The 13,167-nt window shown below is 34.4% G+C and overlaps 1 protein-coding gene and 1 long non-coding RNA gene across 3 annotated transcripts in view; one reads left to right on the top strand and one right to left on the bottom strand.

Moving 5' to 3' along the window:
• LOC100574986 overlaps positions 1-10,184 on the bottom strand; it is a 35,473-nt gene extending 25,289 nt beyond the window's left edge. Inside the window, exon 1 of one of the 2 annotated variants that reach the window (XM_029488307.1) lies at positions 9,949-10,184. The gene's annotated coding sequence lies outside the window, so the exon portion shown is untranslated. Of the gene's footprint in view, positions 1-6,932; positions 7,065-9,948 lie in introns of those variants that run through there. The other variant, XM_008188987.3, reaches the window with a different exon arrangement.
• LOC115033848 lies at positions 5,304-7,278 on the top strand. The gene is made up of 2 exons (XR_003839191.1): positions 5,304-6,857; positions 6,950-7,278. It is a non-coding gene; the product is annotated as an uncharacterized LOC115033848 (long non-coding RNA).
• Positions 10,185-13,167: the final 2,983 nt, after the last annotated feature.

Below are 13,167 nucleotides of genomic sequence, written 5' to 3'. Positions count from 1 at the left end.
TAAGTACCTATTATAGGTAATTTTTTTTTTTAATACCATAGACTATATAATATTATATCTTATACCTAGACTGACATACCGTCTCCGCTCAGAATCGTTTTCTTATACAATGATATTATATCATTGAATTCAAATTTAATATCATCCATTATACAGTGACCCATTTGTAAGGTACTGTACAGCAGAGCGACATCCACTTACCCACATTTTTACAGTTGGAATCCGCTAAAAACAGAATAAATGATTTTTAAGCGGAATACATATTTATTACTCAACAAAATCATGACATGTGGTCCATTGAGATCATGTAACACGTACAGAATCCAAAGATATTGTGGTAAAGAATGTGAATATACAGAAACAAGTTTATTCATTTAAAATTAATTTTGATTCAAGTCTTAAATATTTAAATTTTATAAATAGTATTTCTTATAAACTATTTTAAGCCTATCTCCAAGAAATGTATATAGATAATGCGGAATATTATATAATATTATACTGTAACAATATTATGCATTCAGAAAGCTCTTATTTGTAATTAACGTGACCAATTAAGATAAGTTTAGATGACAAGCAAGCCAGTAAAACTTTAATTGTAATAATAAAAATAAAAATTATGGACTATCGTATTTTTATGTATCTAATCGACAAACGACAATAATAAATTAGATTAATTAGTGTGTAGTTTTTAATTATAATCAAATCACAAGTAGGTACCTATATCTGCATTGAAAATTATTATTAGTATTAAATATTATTCAATTGAAATCTGTAGTTAACGAAAATAATAGGTAAGTAAGCCATATGCCTAAAAGTTTAAGTGGATCTATTCGGATCTATTCGACATTAATATATAAGACATTTTAATCATAACACAACTAATTTTATTTTTTAGTATCAAAATATTTAAAACAATCTGGCGAATTCAGACATTTTTAAAATATTTAAAATTTAAAATTTATATTTGTATTTATTCATCTATGATACTACGATTCTTTTAATGTTTTTTTTTTAAAAAAATGAGAAACGAAAGAAAGAAAAATGTGATGTTTAAATCATGTATTACAATGTATACAAATTTCGGTACGTCTCGCAGGGTAGGCCACGGCCCAACCCCCCCCCCCCCTGTGCGCACGCTTATGGTTAGGTGCCTATCAAGAAAATGTAAAGTAGTTTATCCAGAATCTAAAATATACCAAGTAATATATCGGATTGTCTGTCTGTATCAAATTAGACATTAGTTTACAAAGCGAGGTAAGTACACCGACGCCGATTTGCCCGTGAACTGGTAAAACCGAGATACACCTATATAGCGCCGTATTTAATATTTGTTAATTTTTTTTCAGCCGAAGTCGGGTTATACAGCTAGTTATATTACATAATATATGGGGAATTTTTGAAAAATTAGTTCAACCTGATAGTATACCTACCAGCTACCGTATTACCAAGAGTAATATACATAAATTATCAAATATCATTAGATGGAGACACACCAGGGCGGATTTACCCATAGGCCACCAAGGCACTGGCCTAGGGCGCAATATTTTTGGGGCGCAATTTTTTAGTTAATTTTTTACTTTTTAGTTTTTCATAATATTCTATTTACCTAAATTAATATTTTATATTAATTTTTTTTCGTATACAACTTGCATGAAACTGGAGAATGGCTCACGTAGTCACGTCGCAGTAACGTTTTAATTTATAAGCTATAATAACCTTGCCGTCTGAGTTTAATCCTGCGACCGGCGCGCGCTGTGCTGCGCCGCCACCGCTAGAGGTTCGACATCGACACTCGACGAGGCAGTTGCCGGCTTTGCCTATGTTAATGCATGGGAGATGGTATACGGGTATGCGGCGTAAACACGTACAATATTGTGAATGGCGCATGCGCAAAACGACAGCTAAGGCAGTCAAATATACTGCCTCGGGCCACCGGGTACATTACTACATTGTATATAGCCGCTCTACTAGCTAGGTGGGGGATAGCTCGCACAGTGCTTACTGGAATGACCCACCTCACCCCGCACCCGGAACCACAATTAGAATACTGGAATTAATTATAGAAATACATTTTTTACAGTTTTGTTTTAGTTCATGGAACATTACTCCCCCCCCCCCCGTGGGAGCACGCCAATGTACGGGGCGCTAGTGTTGTAATGCCTAAGGGCGGAAAAATGGTAAGTCCGCCTCTGAAGACATACCATCACCACTCAAAATTGCGCGTACTTCGTATAGGTACAATAATTTATTATTTAAATCTAATTCAACTAATTCAATTAAAAGGACGTTGCACCCGCATGTATCTCTCAGTCTTACAAATGTACAACATAGCAAAGTGTCTTGCGCGGGAAAGAACCGAGAATGCTATAATCATAACTTAGAAACGAAATTTTCACCACATAAAAAGGAGAACTTTGGCTGTGCAATGTCGTTTTAATTTTTTGGTTATCGGAACTTCAAAAGAAGTTATTCAAGTTTCAAAAAACACAAATAACAATGGATTTTGAAACGATAAGAACTTTTTTCATATAAGTGATATCAAAATAAAAACTATATTGCACAGCCAAAGTTCTCATTTATATGTGGTGAACATTTCGTTTCTCAGTTATGATTATAGCCTTCTCGGTTCTTTCCCACGGCAAAACGTTTTTGTTATGCCGTACGTGTGTAAGACGGAGACAACATATACGGGTGCGACGCCCTCTTAAAATTTACAGTGATAATCTTCTCATTGATGAGGTACATTTATTAGGTAAATAAATACTGAAAAATTAGGAAATACATATATACATGCAAATATTTTAAATAGTTTAACAATGATTAATTAAGTTAAATGTTAAACAGATTTGATTCAACAATAGTATATGTTGTTGAGTTAAATAATGTTTTGTTCTAATTGATAAATGTATCGTTATAATTGATGTACCTATACGGGCTAAACATAATAATACATAATAATATGCTCGATAATAAGTATACGTTCTAATCCTAATACAGTGACATACGAGGTGACATATATTCAGGAGTTTGTTTGTTTGGGGTTTTTTTTTGGGGGGGATGTGTGTGGATAAATTGTTGTAAAAAGAAAAGTTAACTAATTATGTTTATAACCAAAAAATTAATCATATATTTTTTAGTGTTAGGTATTAATACATCCTAATTTTAGGTTCCTAGTTACAATTATAATATAGTCTAAGATCCCTCATAAGTTTGGTATGATATGATGCCGTTGTTATATGACATTTTAGACTTAAGCGTAGCAACCTTCATACAAATAAGGATACAAATTACTATTTAATTCATGGTTAAACACAGAACATTGAAAGCATTTTTAAATTTAAATAATATTTCAGGGATGGGACAAAAATATTTGTATTAATAGTTAGGCTACAGCAACCTCAGCTAGCAGCTAGGGGGCTAGGGACTGTAAATATTATACAAAATATATTCTAACTCAGCTTCATGTTTTGTTTTTTGTTATTATTATTTATTTTCATTAATTCATTTTTAGTTAATATTATTGTGTGTTGACGAATTTTTTAAGATTGTTCAATAATATAATAAAATCTATAGGTACTAACGTTAGCGATGTAATATATATCTATTTAATGTTTGCTTTTATACCCGTTGGAAGAGACGAACAAATATATAAATTATAAATACTACTGCTATTCAAGTGTGAATACCAGGTAACAGATTTAAGCGATAACGAGTATCCAACGGTCAGTGGTGTCAGTCATAAATAAATACCAATGTTATATAAATATAAATATAACGTCGTACATAATAATATATATAATAATATATCTACATGGCTACATTATTAAAATTCTTAAATTTACGATTATTTTTTGGTAATATTCTTATTGTTAAAATAAATAACAATATTATAAATTAAAATAAGAGAAAAAAAAATGACTAATTTAGTGAAGTGTGTATTTTTATTAGGTTAATTAATTATTATAGTTTGACTATGGTAGTGTGTAATTCAAAGGTCGATCTCTACACATTTGTGCAATTTCTTGTAGCGTAATTTGACTGTCGATAGGTAATAGTCATATATTATTATATGATATGCTCAAATAGTGGATTGGCTAGGTGGGCTAAGCCTCGCCCCCCAAAAAAAAAAAATTATCAGGAAAGCGTCATAAGAGTCCGATATGGTTCTGAGCTTCTGCTTCAGCCCCCTCCCCAAATCTCACACACTATTTGCGCCTATGTACGTCGATAAAACTATCATCAGAACCGGATTGAAAGAGCGCTACACACGAAGGCGTTTTCTTGTATTAAATATATTCGTGCACATTTTAAATTATTACCTAAGTGCCTATATAGCTATATGGGCAAAATTGTAAATTGTATATATTTATAATTTACTTTAAAATTTAAATATAAAAAAAAAGATGATATAGGTCGGGTTGCACAAAACATTTAATGAATCAATAGTGAATTAATGGTCCCTTAAACAAAATGTAGTGGCACACGATTGGTTCATTAAATTTTTAGTGAACCATTAAATTTAATAAATTGTTTATGCGACACTACAATAATAATATAAATTATAATATAATAATACGATTTACTGATAGTTTTTAAAGTTTAGAAATATTTTCCAGACACTGCATAAACATGTTTATTATGTTAGTTGTTTTGATGAAAATTTCATGTTACAAGAATGTTGGACAATTTATAAGAGTCATATTACATCCTTACGTCCCACCGTTCAGTATGAAAACATCCACACTCTATGTATATGTTACGGGCAATGTGAACCACGAGTTTTTTATTTTTAGTATAAATTATAATTTTATTTTTACCTATTCATAATAATTTATAGTATTGTTTTATTTTTATAATTTTACCTGTTTATAATATTTTTTAAAAAACAATGATTATTAATTTTATTATCATATTACGAATATTTTAAAACGATTCTAATAATGGTAACTGTTGTATAATATTGATGGCATGAAAAAAAAAATTAATATAATTATTAATGATTATATTAGTTAATTTTTTTTTTGTTTATGTATAATTATGTTATTTGCATAATAAATTAAATGCAATGCAATTTTACATAAAACTATGAAATTTTTGAAACCCGATGTATTAACTTATTTTTGTTACCTATCATACTGCCTATTTAAGAATCATAGTTTTCCATATGGATATGGCCATATCGGAATGATAAAAGTAATAGCTGTCTCGATAAAAATCAGTTAAATTTGTTAATTTTTTTTATTATTCAATCAAAATATTCCTAATATTATGATATAAGAATACAATTAACAAACATTGTTTAAAAAAAAATACTATAAATTATTATAAATAGGTAATAATAAAATTATAATCTATAATGAAAATTAATATTAATATAAGTTGGTTAATAAAATAAATCGTGGTTCAAATTGCCCGAGCACGAACACATTGACCGGGCAATGTACACATTGCCTAGTATTCTACATTGCCCGTAACATATGTATATACATTTTGAAAATTGCCACCTACTTATTAATTTTTATTTACCATAATATTATATTGAATACAAACACGGTTGAATTTAATCTAAAGGGAAGTATATACGATTAAGGATTGTAACAGTGTTCAAACATCAAACCAATCTAGGAGTAGCCATATTACAATAATTGATGGCCACAAACATTTAAGTGTTTTGTGTATTAATTTTTAATAATAATATAAGACAGTTTTAAAGTAAGTGACTATAAACAAAACTAAATAAGCTCAGCAAAGTTTGGGGATTTTGAATAAAAAAAATAATTAAATAAATATAAAAAGTTCCTAAAAATACGTCGATGAAGAACATCGAGCGTGGTTTCAAAAACTGGTGTCATCGATAAGCGTATACATTTTCTCATCGGACTGGTTAGGGAAACTTGTTTTTACATTTATATATATATTCAAACACCGTTGAACACCAACAATAATAATAAAGTATTATTTTATAAAATATATATAATATACGGGACAAAAAAATTAGAATAACACGTTGGTCTTATATTTATTTATTTTATTTACGTAAACACGCGGGGAAGTAGGCGCGGTGTACCCTCCCGACGCAGTATTGCAGCAATGAGATGACCTAAATCGTTAGTTCGATATAAAGTCGTAGCCGATCATAATAACGCGTATCTATCGGTCGATCGAATGCATGCCGTGGCGCAAACCCGGGTGATCGGTGACGGTGGTGGGTAAGTATAGCGTCAGCGGAAATACAAAACCAATGGTTAAAGTGGTTACGGCACCCCGTCCGACCATAGTAATTAGTATTTGCGTTGGAACGTCGTGGTCGTGAATTACCATTGATTGTAAATACCTAAGAGAATAAGTGTGTGGTAAGTATTTTAAACGAACGGTTAAGTACCGAACAATAACGGAAAACTGCGACGACGGTCGCGAGCAAAAAACGTCCATGTCCCGCGACGGTCACCGCTCGTGAGCACCACAGTGATTGTCGCGTAGTAAAAAAAATATTTCGACGGTCCGACGACACGAGGGACCCAGGCACCCAGCTGAATAGCCGATCGTTTAATCCAGTCGCGCGACACGTCATAATCACAATAATATATAACCTAACAAACGAGTAAATTACAACTACGACAACGGCGACGACGACGATGATAATAATAATATTAATAGTGTTCCATTATTTCGCGCGATTGACGACCGCGACCTTGCCGTCGTGTGTAGTCTTTCTCCTTGACATAGTACCTACTACCTATATACCGGCTATGGTGTCGGACATGGTAATATGGTATCCGCTGCTCTTCGGGCGGACCCGAACGCCAGTGACGACGGCGTGACAATAATCATGTCACGAATATTATTGATGTTCGCGGGTATGATGTTATGATTAAAGTATTAACAGTAGAAAACGAGATAATTAAAATTTTTTTTTTTGTTACAAACCGTACGTTTTGTATAATCACAGAGACGGTGGCGACGGCGACGGAGACGATGGCGACGACGACAACCAAGAGCAATTATTATTATTTTAATAGCAAGTCGCAAGATCAAAACTACGTATAACCTTGAAAATCACACTCGGTTATAAAAACATTATACACTTTTCGGTATGCGACACACACATACGCCAACAGTCGGGCGTTCCACCAAAAGTCTTCGAACGGCGGGTATTAGAATCATTTGCGTTCGGATCAACGACATGGACAGCGCGAAATGTGGGCGGCGCGCAGAAACGGTTCGCAGTGCTTTGTGTTATTCGCGGTACATTTCGCTATCATCGATCCTGCGTGGCAGTAAAATAATAATTTAATTGTGTGCCGTGGACGATAATTGTTATATAAATATATGTGCGTATGTGCATATATATTTCGCAAATCAGAATACCATTATCGGCGGCGCAATGATAAGCTGCCATACACGGTAGTTTTAGTTGTAGTAGTAGTAGTAGTAGTAGTAGTTATAGTATTGTAGCCTGTAGTTGTTGTAGTAGTAAAATATAACATTAGTATACCGTCTACGTCGATACGTCATTTGTACATTTTATCCGCACACACACGCACACACATTAAAGTATTTTAACAAAGACTGCGTATTTGGCGTGACGACGTTGCGACGACGAAACGATAGAGTGCGCTGGCCCTTACGAATACGCACCGTCCACCTTGCGTACACGTCGTCATGCCGCCGTCGATGCCGCCGCCGCGGTCGACTAAAAATATTGCGTCTAATTGGTTTTTAATCACCGTCGTCGTTGTAAAAGCGCGAAACTTGTTTGCGCGGCCTACTCTGTCGGCGCGCGGTTGTTGAGGCTACCGCGAGCGCGGTGTGTCGGCGACGCGCGCGCGAGAGTCGAACGAGTTGCGGGACGCTACCGTCGATGCCACCCCGTTGGCGACTTTTAATCTGATGACACATACACGACGAGTCCGAGAAGGACGCGAAAAGCGTACCGAATATAATAATAGTAAAATAATATAATATTATTATTTATTATAGACGAGTGGACGACGACGTGCGAGGTGGGTAATCTGATACGACCCCATTCGAACGAGTGAGATATTTTCGCGTGCACACTACACACGAAGGGGGTGCAGACAGGGATGGCGCGGAAAACCTTCGCGTATTGTTCTCATTCGCTGTTATTGTTTGACATGTCGTTGTCACTAAGTTAAGTTTTCCCCATCGGTTTCAGACGAGCGACCGCGTGACAGGTGTCACCGGACAGATTTCTCCGGCGACAGTGATGTCCAAAAGTAGTTCGCGGCGATCTATCGCCCGATCACCGAGAAAACTATTGTCGTCGTTCCACCCACGATCTAGCCCACGATTCGCAGGGCAAGAGGCGAGAGCAGCGATTACTTTAATATTATATACGCGTGGATTCTGATACTCCCGCAGTCTCGTCGGCCGGGTGAAGTCGATAAAATTACGGACGACGGTGACGTATTCCGATATCCGTTGTAGGTACGCGTTATTATTACTCACCCGTCGGCCAGGCCGCACGTTATCGGCCGGACATTGTGTCGAGTAACGACGACGACGACGACTTGGTTGTGGCCGTGGGTGCGTTACTTCGCGGTGTGGGTGCGTAATATTATGTATCGTTCGCGGCGGCGGCGGCGTTGGTGACGTAAGCCTCATCCGCGACGCCCCGACGTAATCTCGGAGCACACTCACGCACGCACTCGTAATATTTTTTAAAATGTATTGGCGCATACACGCGTGGTGTGATGAAATAGTAATTAATATTCGTGTCCGGACAAATCGAATGTCCGGCGGCGAGGGGTGCGAATCGAAACCGGCGAGGGGCGGAAAATAGAGACGAAAGATAATGAGAGAGAGAAACGAAAAAACGATCGGACACGCTATGGTCACTTCATGTCTATATTATATTATTATTATGATGTATCGGAGCGGGCACGAAAACTCGGTAAATACAATTAGGTTATGCAGATGGATTCGGACGAACGTTGACATCGTTACATCAATTGTGTTCAAGGTCACGATAAACTGTATTATATACGGCGGGCAGGCACCGACCGCCGTCGCCACGGCTGTAGTCGTCGAAGACTCGGTGTCAACGACACTCTGAAAAGTTTCGATACTATACCCAAAGAGGGATAATGTGTAAACACATTACACACACTCGTAGTCAGTCTAAACTCTAAAGGGCGACGGTCGTGCTGAAGTACATTCTTGTGGTACGAAAACCACACTCACACAGACCACACGAAGCATATATTACATACATTTAGGGGCATTTATGCGACTTACAAATATGACGAAAGTGAGCGAGCGCGTGTGTAGGGACTGTATAGGTATATCGACCCCGTCGTTGAACTCGGAACCCATACCCACCGCATTGTAGTCGTAAGACAGGACGTCACCGACAGTAACCAATAATTTATGCATAACAAACGATATCTGTGTACAGTATATTATAATATCGACAATATGTGGTAATAGACAATTATAGTGCACAGAGACGAAACTATACAAATCCCCAAATATTGTGGCGGTGACGACGGACTCATTAAACCTTCCGACCCAAAGTCTCCCCCCCCCCAACACGTAAGCGACCATATTCAACTCCGTCACCACCACCGCCGATCTACCCTTCGATTTTATTCGGTGCCCCCACACGCGTAAACCACACTCACTTGGAGTGTGTACACTAGTACGCCGTTGTTGTAGCTGTTATAGGTACCTACTACCTCCTACTAACGTTGTCGGACATTATCCGTTTAATATAATCGACATCACTATCATGTAGGTACAATGTACATAATATATTATGTGCACCGTGTACACGTTATTATTATTGTTATGATAATACCATTACTACCGGGACACAACTGTAACGCGTAATGTGTGTATATAATATTAATAAATATTATATTATAATATACTAATATTATATAGTGTATACCTAGTATATTATATTATTATTTGTGTTATACTTACGACAAGCGCGACGACGATGACGACGTGTGCGTTGGGGGGGAGTAAAAAAAAACTGCGCGACGACGACGACCCCCCTGGCGAAAAGTGAGCAGCGTACACACCACGGCTGTCGGTCGACAATGACGCCGAAGTGCCTCAACTCGTTGCTGCGACGCGCACACAAAAACGTGAGAGCCAGTCGAACAGCAATGGCTTCCCTCGCGCGCTCGGGTCGGTGGCGGTGTCGGTGTCGGTGACGACTGGGCGGCGACGGCTGCGGTGGTGGTGCCGCGGCCACAGCGGAGGAGGGCGCGCGCGTGTACCGTCCGTGTCGGTCGTCCTCGACAACACCGTAGAGACACCTGTCGGACTGGCCCAGAAGGCCGGCCTGGACGATAGATGGCGTTAGAATAGCAATGTCTATTCGTCATCCGGCTTCAACACCAATGACTGTACTTGATGGTCGGGTGGTGGGTGGTAGGCGGGTCGTTTGTCAACAATTTTATCATGAATAATATTATTATTATATTCCTACGTTTTCAACGCGAATGACCTTAATCATTTTATATCGTCCAAGAAATGAACCCGAGGAATAAATCTTTGTTCATACTTCATAATATAACTTATATTATATTATTATTGTTTAATTATTTTCATAATAATATTCACCTATTTTTTTTTTTTTTTATTATTAAGTTAAAGCCGCAACAGCTAAGGTTATTGGCTTATATATTCACCTATTATAATATAATATTGTATATAATATGACATATATGTAAATATGTTAATACATAAGTTATTACACAGACATATTATATTATAATATGTTATATTTAATATTATATTAATATATTATTTAAGTTTCAGTGTTTCACTATAAATCGTGGAATTAATTAATTATCTTACCAAGAGTTTTTAGTGTTTTTACTTTGATTTTACAACTCTATATTGTGTACATACGCATTACACATTTGTATGAGTAAATTCATCTAAATTGTAAACACAATAAAAAAGAATTATAATTTAAATCTAATCGGCATGCGTGGAAGTAGTGTACGCAGTATGCAACTACTGCATTCTGTTCCAAGAATACCTGAGAATAACAAGGTGACCAAAATGCGTCTTACCTTAGCAATCGGTGCGTAATCCTCTGGAACGAGTTACGAACCGGAAACTGACGATGAGTGCAATTATGTGTACAAGACAGATTTTACTAGAATTTTGTGTTCTAGTCATTGCACCACTTGGTGTACACAACTTTGTAAGGTATGAACGCACTCGTGGACAGCGGGGTGGAAATTATTCGACCAATTATTAGTAGAATCAAGAATATTAAAAATCGGAAACGGTTTATAAAACAAGTGTCGATAGGCAATTAATGTTGAATTACCTATGTAAAATAATACCGTATTTATGTATACCGGTGTGTAATTGTTTAAAGGCGACCGGAATATTATCACTTATTAGCTATTAATATAATATAATATACTATATAGGTATAAAACCGATATTTTATTCAACAATAATATAATGACCCTGAATTGCCTATCCAAAGCGCCGTCTTTAAATTTATGTATTATAATATTGCACAGACATACTACACTAAATAGATAAATGCGTAATATCGTTAAATACTAAATATATCTTTGTAACGATATTTTAGGCATGATGCCAGTAGCTAAATAAATTAATAGTAAGGTCATTGATCTGTTTTTTTTGTTTTTTTTTTTTGTAAATTTGCTTATCCTTCGCTGGAAATGGTAATTTGCTAAATGCTTGATATCTCGGACTATAATTATATAGTCGTTCAAAAGAATTATAAATTATTATTAAAAAATATAGCAATATAATTATTTTATTATTATATCTAAAATTAACAATTTGTGTACGTTGCTAATAATTTATGAGTAAACCTCAAATTTTAACGCAATTGTATATTTTTTTTTAAATATTTTTAATTTGTATATATTTTAGTTATCCTTTACGAATTGTACTAGTTTTAAATTTTGTTTGCACTTTTTTGTATATTTATGAATATTTATTGCATATTATACATATATATGTTTTTAAATTTATTAAAGCCTCAGCGCCTAAAGCCATTAGCTGCATTTTTGCATATTGAAGTAAAATCAAATTATACCTATACTGTTTTAAAAATCTCATATTATGTAGGTGTAACCTATAATTTATTGGAAATAATAATAACAATTACATCGTTTTTAACAAGAAGTAAACTTTATTGTTCATAATGTTACTATGCCATTTTACTAGAAAAATTATTGTTTTGTATTAAGTTTAAATTTAATAAATAAATAATTACTAAATAGTAAATAAACAATTTGTGTAATATTATTATACAATTTTCTTTTCATATTTTTGTATATTTTTACAATTTGTATTGCATAATATTATGTGATTTGTGATTTTGTAATTTTAATGAATATAAATCTGTGCTCTGTATATAAATTATTATAATTAAAAATAGTTTTATATGCGATTATAAGATTATAAAAATTAATAATTAATGCATAATAATATAATAATATAATATATAGCTAGGGTATTTTTGACAAAAACTAGTTGTATAATAATATGTTAATATGGCTTAAGTATTATACATATGTAAATTAAGTATTTTTTCTAAGACAAACTATAGCTATGCATAACAAATTAAATAAATAAATAAAATAACTGTGAAGGATAAATTAGTATAATAGAAGTACATCGATTGCAACTTTTGTAACAATAATAACTATTAATTATTAAATCAAAATATAAAAAAAATGTATAATACGTCTTATGCCTGACAAAAATTGTCCTAAATTACATTACACTATAAATAATGGCAGTGACAATTTTTTTTTTAATTATTTCATTATTGAGAAAATAAAATTTATGATGATTAATTTTAAATTTAATATAGACATTTACGAATTCATAATAATATGGTCTTGCTAAATCAGTTCTTAATTTAGGAAAAATTATATTGGTATTGAGCTTAAAACGAGTATTATATAATTTGGTAGGTAGGCAACTTATTATTATAGGTATTTATGTTTAATCATTAATATACAATTATAGTATTACGCACAGAGGCGGCTCCAGGGACATGATTAGGGCGCGGGCGGGGCTTGTCATAATTTTCAGAAAATGTCTATGATTTTTTTTTGTAATTTTCCTTTTAACAGTATAAAATTGTTTAGAAATAAATCTTGGGTGGGGGCTAACCCCCCCCCCCCA

Source organism: Acyrthosiphon pisum, chromosome A1 (genome assembly GCF_005508785.2).
Source record: "Acyrthosiphon pisum isolate AL4f chromosome A1, pea_aphid_22Mar2018_4r6ur, whole genome shotgun sequence".
In the NCBI taxonomy this organism is placed as follows: Eukaryota; Metazoa; Arthropoda; class Insecta; order Hemiptera; family Aphididae; genus Acyrthosiphon; species Acyrthosiphon pisum.
The sequence above is the reverse complement of the archived record's forward strand: the minus strand, read 5'-3'. Positions and strand labels throughout refer to the sequence as shown.